This window comes from Moschus berezovskii, chromosome 9, assembly GCF_049115385.1.
Source record: "Moschus berezovskii isolate FMDL1 chromosome 9, NW_MosBer_1.0, whole genome shotgun sequence".
In the NCBI taxonomy this organism is placed as follows: Eukaryota; Metazoa; Chordata; class Mammalia; order Artiodactyla; family Moschidae; genus Moschus; species Moschus berezovskii.
Window position 1 is genome coordinate 66,163,466 of NC_142468.1, and position 13,022 is coordinate 66,176,487.

At 39.6% G+C, this 13,022-nt stretch overlaps 1 pseudogene; it reads right to left on the reverse strand.

Annotated features, from left to right (window-relative positions):
* Positions 1 to 5,935: 5,935 nt before the first annotated feature.
* LOC129563201 (elongation factor 1-alpha 1 pseudogene) lies at positions 5,936 to 7,570 on the reverse strand (annotated as a pseudogene).
* Positions 7,571 to 13,022: the final 5,452 nt, after the last annotated feature.

Here is a 13,022-nt window from a genome sequence, read left to right on the forward strand (position 1 = left end):
GTTCAATGCTAGTAAAGAGCTATTCCAAATTCATCCCTGGTTTAAGTTCCAGGATTTAGTATACTCCAGATTACAACTCTCACTTCATCTATAAACCTCTTCCAGTTAAGGCTCTGTGTTGCAGGTCCCCAAATCCACCCCCAGGTTCAGTGATTTGTTAGAACTCACAGGACTTACAGGTAAAATTTATTACAGCGAAAGGACTCAAAGCAAAATCGGTAAAGGCAAATGGTACATGGGGTGAAATCTGAAGGAAAAATCAGACACAGTTCCCAGGAGTCTCCCTGCATAGTCAGATGGGATTAATTCCTCCAGCACCAAACTGTGTGATATGTGTGAAATGTTGTCTACCAGAGAATCTCATTAGAAACTCAGAGCCCAATATTTTACTGAGAGCTGCTGAACATATACCAAAACTCTAGACTCTCAGAATGAAAGCAGGTGTTAAGCACAAGCCATATTGCTTGAACAGTAAACCATAAGTTAGGAAATGGTGAAAATATTCTCCAATTCTGAGAACCCAGATGCCAGACAAGGGCTAACTTTGCAAGCAGACTTCCCTGATAGCTCAGTTGGTAAAGAATCTGCCTGTAATGCTGGAGACACCGGTTCGATTCCTGGATTGGAAAGATCCCCTGGAGAAGGGATAGGCTACCCATTCCAGTATTCTTGGGTTCCCCTTGTGACTCAGCTGGTAAAGAATCGACCTGCAATGTGGGTGACCTGGTTTCAATCCCTGGGTTGGGAGGATCCCCTGGAGAAGGGAAAAGGCTACCCACTCCAGTATTCTGATCTGGGGAATTCCATGAACTGTATAGTCCATAAGGTCACAAAGAGTTGGACATGACTAAGTGACTTTCACTTTCTGAAGATAGCAGTCCCAGGCCAGTTGTGTTAACTTTTCTATACAGGTTCCCTGGCCACTGAAATCTAGGACCCATTTCTTGATACCAGGACCCCTGGAAGATTCAGTTCAGTTCAGTCGCTCAGTCGTGTCCGAATCTCTGCGACCACATGAATCACAGCACGCCAGGCCTCCCTGTCCATCACCAACTCCCGGAGTTCACTCAAACTCATGTCCACAGAGTCGGTGATGCCATCCAGCCATCTCATTCTCTGTCATCCCCTTCTCCTCCCGCCCCCAACCTTTCCTAGCATCAGAGTCTTTTCCAGTGAGTCAACTCTTCGCATGAGGTGGCCAAAGTATTGGAGTTTCAGCTTTAGCATCAGTCCTTCCAATGAACACCCAGGATTGATCTCCTTTAGAATGGATCTCCTTGCAGTCCAAGGGACTCTCAAGAGTCTTCTCCAACACCACAGTTCAAAAGCATCAATTCTTTGGCAATCAGCTTTCTTCACAGTCCAACTCTCACATCCATACATGACCACGGGAAAAACCATAGCCTTGACTAGACGGACCTTGGTTGGCAAAGTAATGTCTCTGCTTTTTAATATACTATCAAGGTTGGTCATAACTTTCCTTCCAAGGAGTAAGCGTCTTTTAATTTCCTGGCTGCAATCAGAATCCACAGTGATTTTGGAGCCCAAAAAAATAAAGTCTGATACTGTTTCCACTGTTTCCCCATCTATTTCCCATGAAGTGATGGGACCAGATGCCATGATCTTTGTTTTCTGAATGTTGAGCTTCAAGCCAACCTTTCACTCTCCTCTTTCACTTTCATCAAGAGGCTTTTGAGTTCCTCTTCACTTTCTGCCATAAGGGTAATGTCATCTGCATATCTGAGGTTATTGATATTTCTCCCAGCAATCTTGATTCCAGCTTGTGCTTCTTCCAGCCCAGCGTTCCTCATGATGTACTCTGCATAGAAGGTGACAATATACAGCCTTGACGTACTCCTTTTCCTATTTGGAACCAGTTTGTTGTTCCATGTCCAGTTCTGACTGTTGCTTCCTGACCTGCATACAGGTTTCTCAACAGGCAGGTCAGGTGGTCTGGTATTCCCATCTCTTTCAGAATGTTCCATAGTTTATTGTGATCCACACAGTCAAAGGCTTTGGCATAGTCAATGAAGCAGAAATAGATGTTTTTCTGGAACTCTCTTGCTTTCTCCATGATCCAGCGCATGTTGGCAATTTGATCTCTGGTGCCTCTGCCTTTTCTAAAACCTGCTTGAACATCTGGGAGTTCACGGTTCACATATTGCTGAAATCTGGCTTGGAGAATTTTGAGCATGACTTTACTAGCGTGTGAGATGAGTGCAATTGTGCGGTAGTTTGAGCATTCTTTGGCATTGCCTTTCTTTGGCATTGGAATGAAGACTGACCTTTTCCAGTCCTGTGGCCACTGCTGAGTTTTCCAAATTTGCTGGCATATTGAGTGCAGCACTTTCACAGCATCATCTTTCAAGATTTGAAATAGCTCAACTGGAATTCCATCACCTCCACTAGTTTTGTTCCTAGTGATGCTTTCTAAGGCCCACTTGACTTCACATTCCAAGATGTCCGGCTCTAGGTCAGTGATCACGTTATCGTGACTATCTTGGTCATGAAGATCTTTTTTGTACAGTTCTTCTGTGTATTCTTGCCACCTCTTCTTAATATCTTCTGCTTCTGTTAGGTCCATACCATTCCTGTCCTTTATCGAGCCCATCTTTGCATGAAATGTTCCCTTGGAATCTCTAATTTTCTTGAAGAGATCTCTTGTTTTTCCTATTCTGTTGTTTTCCTCTATTTCTTGCAAGATTAAAGCCTCCCAAATTTTTGCAAACTGCCTGCATTCTTTTCTTAAGGCCTTCGGGGGGATTTTTCAGGTTTCGTTTTGCCCCAGCTGCCTGATTATTTGCACAGCAGTCAAAACCAGGACAGTCTTGTGCTCCTTCTGACACCAGTATTCAATGTACAATGATGGTAGAGAGCCAGCCAAAAAGACTCCACCCACATTTGTGACAGTCATGTTTATTCCTTCTAGCTCTTCCCCAGAGCTGTCCCTCTCACCACTGCTATCTCTCATTTCTAGCAGTGTTTTCCCTATTAAAATAGATGGCAAACCAGACAGGAGGATTTTAAGATTTAAACCATGCCCGGAGAATTCCAACGAGGGGATATACCAATATATTGGTTTACTTATGTAATTCTCCAATAACACATTTCTAAAACAAAGGGGCTGCTTTGGCACCTATTTCATGTTACTTAGCAGGCGCTTGTGTAATCTCTTCCCCTATGAGTTCTGTTCAGACACTTGGAAGGTGAGCGAAGATTGGAACATTTTAATATATTCTACATAAAATTATCCTTCAGGGAATTTCCTTGATGCTCCTAAATTTGAAAGCAAGAAATGAACCTTTTATAGAGCTCTGTGGCCACAGGAAAGAAACCTTAGAAATTTTTCTGCCCCTCTGGAGCATCATTTGACATTGAAATTTTGTACCAATCTAATATTCAGGCATATATGCATCAGTGAGGCTCAAAATTCCATTCTCACAATATTAGCTCTTTGCAACACAACATCTCTTATTCCTCCCATTTCCATAAAGCCCAAGTTGCACTTTAGAAACTGTTTCTCCCAAAGATCATTTTTAATTCGATTTAAGCAAATGTTCACTTGAGCAGCTAAAGCTCTCTTAAGGACACTTAAATTAATGATAATTATTTAAACATTCACATACTAGTATGCAGTTCTCCTGATTTATCCTCCAATCAACATAATTCAAAATTATATCCATGGAGAGAAAGCTAATTTATGTCCTTTTTAGAAATAAAAACTATTTATTTTGAGGGTTATTTTAAAGAAACTGAAATGATTGAAATCATCTCCTAAATTATTCACCTTTACATCACGGTCACAATGCATCCCACACAGGCTTGGGTAGTTTTAAAACTAAATTCTTGAAAGTTTGCCATTTGCAGCAACATGGATGGACTTGGAGAGTATGACACTAAGTGAAATAAGTCAAAGACAAATACTGTATGACATGGTCTATGTGGACTCTAAGAATTACAACAAACTAATGAATAAAACAAAAAGAAGCAGATTCACAGAAATAGATAACCAATTAATGGTCAGAGTAAGGTATACACAGGATCTCTCTGTATTATTCCTTACAACAGTATATAAATCTACAATTATCTTAAAGTAAAGCATTTAATTTTAAAAATATTAACCTATTAACATAATTTTGTGTTAGAAACCAGCCTTTAACTGAAAGCAAGGTCACAAATCAAATAAATATACAAAGACCATGTAGTCTAGAAAAATGGCTTTCAGAATTAGAAAGCTTCCATTCAGTCCCAGAAATCTGGGACTATTACATGCTATTAAAACTCTGTAATCTCTTGGGTCCTCAGTTTTCTCATCTTTACAACAGAGATAGTAATGCTTGTTTTGCAGGGTTGTTGTAAGGAATAAATTAGATAATCAGTGTCTGGCACCGTGGTTCACACTCAAGAATTGAGAGTTATTTTGTTAAGAGGTAAGCAATAAAGGAGTAAAACACTGGAGCTTCCCTAAGAAGACAGAATTTGGGGATATACTGGGAGAGGTCCTGGAAGCTCAAGGCAGCTTGTAGCAAACAGATGCTGGAGAACTGTGGGAACCAAATCTTTTAAAACATCTACCTCTTCACCCCACCCTGGAATGCTCTCCCCAGATGTCTACTTGGCCAGTTTTTTCACTTTATCCAGGTCACTGCTCAAATCAGCCTGTGGAGAGAATTAATCTAACTATCCCATAGCAAGTAACTTCTTCATTTACAACCTCACTCCATCACAATCTGAAGGCATTTGTTTATGTGATATCCCTTCTCTTCTCTCTCCTCTTTCTCTTCTCTCCTGTGCTCCAAAGAGAATGCAAGCTTCATAAGAGCATAAACATGGATTGTTTATCATTATATTCCTAGGACCTACAACAACACTGCGTATAGCATGTGCTTGATAAAGATTCTTTGATTACTGAGTAAATCCTTGCTTCAGTTCAGTTCAGTTCAGTCGCTCAGTCGTGTCCGACTCTCCGCGACCCCATGAATCACAGCATGCCAGGCCTCCCTGTCCATCACCAACTCCCAGAGTTCACTCAAACTCATGTCCATCGAATTGGTGATGCCATCCAGCCATCTCATTCTCTGTCGTCCCCTTCTCCTCCTGCCCCCAACCTTTCCCATCATCAGAGTCTTTTCCAGTGAGTCAACTCGTCGCCTGAGGTGGCCAAAATATTTCAGTTTCAGCTTTAGTATCAGTCCTTCCAGTGAACACCCAGGTTTGATCTCCTTTAGAATGGACTGGTTGGATCTCCTTGCAGTCCAAGGGACTCTCAAGAGTCTTCTTTACCACAATTACTGAAGCCTAAATGTTTCAGGTAGTTGTTTTTCCAAGTATATGGAAAGAATAAAGAGAGAGGAGAAAAAAATCACATCCATTGCTTTCTAAACAAAATAATTCCACATTCATCTTCTCCTACTAGTCTCTTATTTCTACACATCATTTCATTCACACATCCAACTTAGCACCTGTTGCGTAAAAGGCACTCAGGACATGAAGTACCTTCATAAACATTGTCAATGTTTAAAGTTCTGTCTTCTAAAATTAGCTCTGGTTCTCAGTAGAATCAAGGAAGCTAATGCCTATACCCTGGTTCTCAATGAGAGCAAATGGACAAATAAAATACTGTAAAAAATAAAACTATAAACAGACCTTATTTTATCTTTGGTATTACTCTACTTCATCAAGATGCCTTCCACCCTTTATAACTACAACATAATCATCATACTAGTCCTTGATTACCTAATCCAGGGCAACATCTCACCCAGGCCCAGGACTTTTCTAAATTCTATGACTCCAGAAATTTTAGTATCCTCCAATCACACCAAAAAGGAGGTCATATAGTCGTGTATCTCCCCTTTTTATAAAATACTATGACTCTCACTGGATATTTTCTTTTTTTTTTTCTCATTAAACTTTTTTTAATGGGTCTCAAATTCTGTGACAGATTTTTGGTCAAGTTGTTTTCATTAAAAGTACTGATTTTAAAAACTAATAACTTAAACTGCCACACACAAAACATATGGTCCACAAAAACATTCTCCTTTCCTTCTGAAGGTTTTACGATGCATTGTTATCATTAACCAGTCTTTTACTATTAAACTTAAATGGCCAATTGAGACAAACAGTTCTGAGACCGTTCTTCCACCACTGATTAAGACTGGGGTGGCAGGTATTAGGGATAACACTCATTTAGCCTTCTGAGCTTTCTGGGCAGACTTGGTGACCTTGCCAGCTCCAGCTGCCTTCTTGTCCACTGCTTTGATGACACCCACAGCGACTGTCTATCTCATGTCACACACAGCAAAACGGCCCAGGGGAGGATAGTCAGAGAAGCTCTCAACACACATGGGCTTGCCAGGAACCATATCAACAATGGCAGCGTCACCAGATTTCAAGAATTTAGGGCCATCTTCCAGCTTCTTCCCAGAACGACGATCAATCTTCTCCTTCAGCTCAGCAAACTTGCAAGCAATGTGAGCTGTGTGACAATCCAGCACAGGCGCATACCAGCACTGATTTGGCCTGGGTGGTTCAAAATAATCACCTGAGCTGTGAAGCCAGCAGCTTCCATGGGTGGATCATTTTTGCTGTCACCAGTCACATTGCCACGACAGACATCTTTGACAGACACGTTCTTGACATTGAAGCCCACATTGTCTCCAGAAAGGGCTTCACTCAATGCTTCATGGTACATTTCTACAGACTTCACTCCAGTTGTTACATTGACTGGAGCAAAGGTGACCACCATACCAGGTTTGAGAACACCAGTCTCCACACGATCCACAGGGACAGTACCAATAACACCAATTTTATAGACATCCTGGAGAGGCAAACGCAAGGGTTTGTCAGTTGGGTGAGTTGGTGGCAGGATGCAATCCAGAGCTTCAAGCAGGGTGGTTCCACTGGCATTGCCATCCTTACGGATGACTTTCCATCCCTTGAACCATGGCATGTTAGCACTTGGCTCCAGCATGTTGTTACCATTCCAGCCAGAAATTGGCACAAATGCTACTGTGTTGGGGTTGTAGCCAATTTTCTTAATGTAGGTGCTGACTTCCTTAACAACTTCCTCGTATCTCTTCTGGCTGTAGGGTGACTCAGTGGAATCCATTTTGTTAACACCAACAATTAGTTGTTTCACACCCAGGGTGTAAGCCAGAAGGGCATGTTCACAGGTCTGCCCATTCTTGGAGATACTGGCTTCAAATTCACCAAAACCAGCAGCAACAATCAGGACAGCACAGTCAGCCTGGGATGTGCCTGTAATCATGTTTTTGATGAGGTCTCTGTGTCCTGGGGCATCAATGATGGTAACATAGTACTTGCTGGTCTCAAATTTCCACAGGGAGATATCAATGGTGATACCACGCTCATGTTCAGCTTTCAGTTTGTCCAAGACCCAGGCATATTTGAAGGAGCCCTTTCCCATCTTGGCAGCCTCCTTCTCAAACTTTTCAATTGTTCTCTTGTCGATCCCGCCACATTTGTAGATCAGATGGCCAGTCGTGGTAGACTTCCCTGAATCTACGTGCCCAATGACAACAATATTGATGTGGGTCTTCTCCTTTCCCATTTTGGCTTAGGTTTAATGGTGGTTTACAAGACACCTGTGTCCTGGCAGCAAACCTGTTGCTAAAAAAAAGCTCACTGGATATTTTCTACCTAAATTTTTCCAAGAACAGCACAATTATTCTGGCTGAAAGTCACTCAGTATACTCTAAGATAAGAATGCATGAAATTATAATACCAACTTCAGATTTACTTCCATTCTGGTGATTTGCAACAACAATCACACTTCTCTACTAGGAGACAGTAATTTTTAATACCTTTCACTATTACTTTTATACTACAGTCTGCCTTGCAAAAGTCCAAATTTCACATGAAACTTTCAACTCCAGTGAAATACTATACCATCATCTTTGGAAAATTATACATGATTTCATAGCAAAGTATTAGAGAGGTAACATCAAGTTGTAAATTGTCTATAGCCATGGAAACAATTCTCTATGCAATTAACCCTGCCAATACCAATTTTCAATGCTAACTAAAGCTCTTAATCAGACCAGGCAGCTTCCACTAAAACAAAACCCTAAGCTGGCTGAAATGGGAAACAAATAAAGACATGTAACAGGCGGGAGATGACTGTGCCCATACACTTATTTTTAAAAATTTCTAAGAAAGCAAAGCTGTTATACAAATTTACAAAGAAAGGGGGTTTGGAGAGTCAGTAAGTTTTTTATTATATACTGCAGATTAAAATTAGGCATGCTAAGGAAACAAGAAATATCAAGATGGGTGATAGTAGGGGGGAAAACTATCAGGCTATGATTTGATTTTAAAATTCATTTCTTATACAACTGTATTCTTGAAAGCAGGAAAAATGGGTTAGTCAGAAGCCCAAAAGAGACGATTAGAGTTCTTGATATCTGAGTTGTTTTACAGAAATATTATGTCCCAACAGATTAGACTAGAGATGTTTTACAAGGTACACATGTAGCATAAAGCATCACAAATTACCAAAAGAATGAAGAAGCAGGAGAACCCCCCAGCTAGCTCACCTATAAACCAGAACAAACCATCTTCCTTTGATCGTTTTCACAGTTAACTCTTAAGAGACTTAGAAGATGGAGAATGAATCTAAATCACTTTCTCCTCTAAGTGAATTAAGGGCCTGATTTATAAATGCTTCCATGATGCTGCCTGTCTTTTTGTTTACTTAAACATGTATGGATGTGAGAGTTGGACTGTGAAGAAAGCTGATCACCGAAGAATTGATGCTTTTGAACTGTGGTGCTGGAAAAGACTCTTGAGAGTCCCTTGGACTGCAAGGAGATCCAACCAGTCCATTCTAAAGGAAATCAGTCCTGGGTGTTCATTGGAAGGACTGACGCTAAAGCTGAAACTCCAATACTTTAGCCACCTCGTGCGAAGAGTTGACTCACTGTAAAAGACTCTGATGCTTGGAAAGGTTGGGGGCAGGAGGAGAAGGGAACGACAGAGAATGAGATGGCTGGATGGCATCACCGACTCGATGGACATGAGTTTGAGTGAACTCCAGGAGTTTGTGATGGACAGGGAGGCCTGGCCTGCTGTGATTCATGGGATCGCAAAGAGTCGGTCACTACTGAGCGACTGAACTGACTGACTGACTGAAACATGTGTACATTGTCAGCCTGCTGTATGAACAGGTTGTCTGATGATACACTGGGAGCTCAACAATAGTCCATATGTTATGACTACACTTATGAATAGTATTGAATATTGAAGTATAAGTAAAGTGTAAAAGATTACATTAAGTGATGATATGACAGGTCAGATTGTTGAATTTTTTCTATGATCTATATTTTCAAATGGCCCACAATAAATATTATTGTTCTTAAAATAAAAGGGTTATTTTAATATCTTAAGACCCTCTACAAAGTAACTTTTTAAATTTATTATTTTAACTCTTTGGCAAGCTGTTGTCATTGACACCTAACCCAGTGAATTACTGAACAATATTCCTGGTTAATGTTTGTTGGAATGAGTTGGCTCTCAGTTTTGGGAATAGGGTCTTTTGTTAAGACACAAGGGTTTCTATGGCATTCTGAAAATTAAATGACATTAAGATCTTCAGTCTCCCTCTCTTCCTTTAAAAATTGAAATTATTGATATAAACTAATGGTGGCAATACTGTTTTACCCAAACTAATTGTACATAGAGACAAGCAAAATATAAGCAGTGCCCTTTGAGTTGTTAATTCACCAATGATTTACAGTCCTGTCCACTTAAATGATGACACAAAATAATACATGACCCCAATATAGCATCTGTCACATGCTAACAAGTTGCCCTTTAATTTCAGACAGGTTTGGGTTCGTTAGGGTTTGTGTTCTGTTCTGTTTGGAGCAGTTTTGGCTTTGGTTGTTTTTCAAGAACTACTTTGCACACACATCATTTATTAATATATTCAGTTTTACTATATATATGTATGTTTTACTACTTTTAAGTAAGTTAATGAAATGTAACCTTTTTACAGAGAATTGCTTAACACAATTCATCAGTATTTATTCAGCTCACTAGGATATTTTCCTAAATTGAACCAATAAGGACATAGGAACTTTTGAGTTTCATATTGAGAGAGAGTTAAAGCAACAGGATCAAACTCCAAACTTGACAGGGGATGGGGGGGTGCATTCAATTCCACATGAGACACATCCATCTACCTTTAATATAGACTTCCAGAGCTTTGACTCTTCAGAATGGAGACAACCACAAATGTCCAAGCACATGAAAGATCCTGGCATCAGGACTTCAAAGAAATCTGTCCACATGCCTTTCAGAGTCTCATTTACAATATATAAATTGACTCAGGTAATTAAGTTGCATATTTGGGAAAAGGATAGAGAGTTAATGAGGTAAATGTTAAATTATTTAAATATAACCATACCATAAAATATGATAAAATTTTCATTAAAATTTACCAAAGAGAAAAATTGATCTTTATCCAATAAAACCAAAGTTTTGAGAACAATGCGAATATTACAAACTTCTCAGTATTACTTCTGAACCAGTCATTTAAGGGTTTTACATGAAGAAAACTATTTAAAATATTTTAAAAATGTATTTACTGATTCAGTTCAGTTCAGTCGCTTAGTCATGTCCAACCTGTTGCGACCCCATGGACTGCAGCACACCAGGCTTCCCCATCCATCACCAACTCCCGGAGCTTGCTCAAACACATGTCCATTGAGTCAGTAATGTCATTCAACCACCTCATCCTCTGTCATTTCCGCTGTCGTCACCTTCTCCTCCTTTCTTCACTCTTTCCCAGCATCAGGGTCTTTTCCAGTGAGTCAGTTCTTTGCATCAGGTGGCCAAAGTATTGCAGCTTCAGCTTCAGCATCAGTCCTTCCAAATGAATATTCAGGACTGATCTCCTTTAGAATGGACTGGTTGGATCTCCTTGCAGTCCAAGGGACTCTCAAGAGTCTTCTCCAACACCACAGTTTAAAAGCATCAATTCTTTGGCACTCAGCTTTCTTTATGCTCCACCTCACATCCATACACGACTACTGGGAAAACCATAGCTTTGACTAGACAGATCTTTGTTGGCAAAGTAATGTCTCTGCTTTTTTAATATACTGTGTAGGTTGGTCATAGCTTTTCTTTTCCAAGGAGCAAGCATCTTTTAATTTCATGACTGCAGTCACCATCTGCAGTGATTTTGGAGTCCAAGAAAATAAAATCTCTCACTGTTTCCATTGTTTTCCCATCTATTTGCCATGAAGTAATGGGAGTGGATGCCATGATATTAGTTTTTTGAATGTGGAGTTTTTAAGCCACCTTTTGCACTCTCCTCTTTCACTTTCATCAAGGGGCTCTTTAGTTCCTCTTCACTTTCTGCCATAAGAGTGGTGTCATCTGCATATCTGAGCTTATTGATATTTTTCCTGGAAATCTTGATTCCAGCTTGTGCTTCATCCAGCCCAGCATTTCACATGAGGTATTCTGCAAATAAGTTAAATAAGCAGGGTGACAGTATACAGCCTTGATGTACTCCTTTCCCAATTTGGAACCAGTCCGTTGTTCCATGTCCAGTTCTAACTTGCTTCTTGACCTGCATACAGATTTCTCAGGAGGTAGGTAAGGTGTTCTAGTATTCCCATCTCTTGAAGAATTTTCCACAGTTTGTTGTGATCCACACAGTCAAAGGCTTTGGCGTAATCACTAAAGCATAAATAGATGTTTTTCTGGAACTCTCTTGCTTTTTCTATGATCCAGCGGATGTTGGCAATTTGATCTCTGGCTCCTCTGCCTTTTCTAAATCCATCTTGAACATCTGGAAGTTCTCGGTTCACTTACTATTGAAGGCTCACTTGGAGAATTTTGAGAATTATTTTGCTAGCATGTGAGATGAGTGTTCAAACTACCACACAAATTACAGATTATCTTTTTAAAATATGCAATTTTTAATCTGAAAAGACTCTTCAAAATGTTAGCTAAGAGTGGCTATCTCTGAAGGGTGATTTTTTTTCTTAATGGTTTTCCATAGTTTCCCAGTTCTTTTCTTGAGTATTTATCAAATTTTATAATCAGAATTTATAAGCTTGGGGTGAGGAGTGTTCTAAAAAAGAAAATAAAAGCATGCATTCAAAGGCCTGCACTTTAATTCTTCCCATTCTCTTACCTGCTTCTACATCATTAGATCATATTAGCACTTTAATGTCGTTAAACTTAAGAGCATAAACAGAATCTCCAGATTTGTGATTCAGAGATTATAAATCACAGGATCTCCTGCTCACAGGAAAAAAAGATGCAGAAGAAAAGAATTATATGCAGGTTCATATTATGCCAAAATATAGAATACTTTCTCATAACTCACATTAAGCCATGCTGAATCTGTTCAGCCTTATGTATTTCAGGCTTGTATTTTTTAGTTACATAAGACATCTTTTATTCTTCAGAAAAGCAAAAAAAAAAATGCAATAAGCTACTTTTAACAAGGCAATGCTCTGAACTCAATGAAAGCTTTATTATCACACTTAGTATATTATTCTGGAGATCAAAGTTCGTTATTATCTCTAAGATGACACTTATCTGTCCAATAATCCTCTTGTTCAATAACTTCCATTTTAAAATTTCTCTGCTTCCAAATCAAAGGAAATAATAAGGTACCTGATGTGTCTCTGAAGATCTAAGACTCCAAATGCTTTGGTCCTTCAGAAGTGCAACTAGAGAGAAACCACAAAGGACTACAAAGCAGTAAGAAATATTAGTCATGGCCCTTGTATAGAATACAGCCCAAGGAGAGTATTTGGCTTCAAGGACTCAATGATTTATTACTGTTCAACTAACCTTCAATGATAATACTGCAGTGTCTCTGTCTCAGACTTTAGAAACATCTCTAGATGTCAACCATGAGAAAGAGAAAATGAGAGAGAGATGAGGACTGGCTTAGCATGTACACTGAGTCTGTCACTGTCAGTAATACTATAAAAGCATAATACAAAGTATTTCCAAGTCCCCTCTGGCTAGTAAGAGAG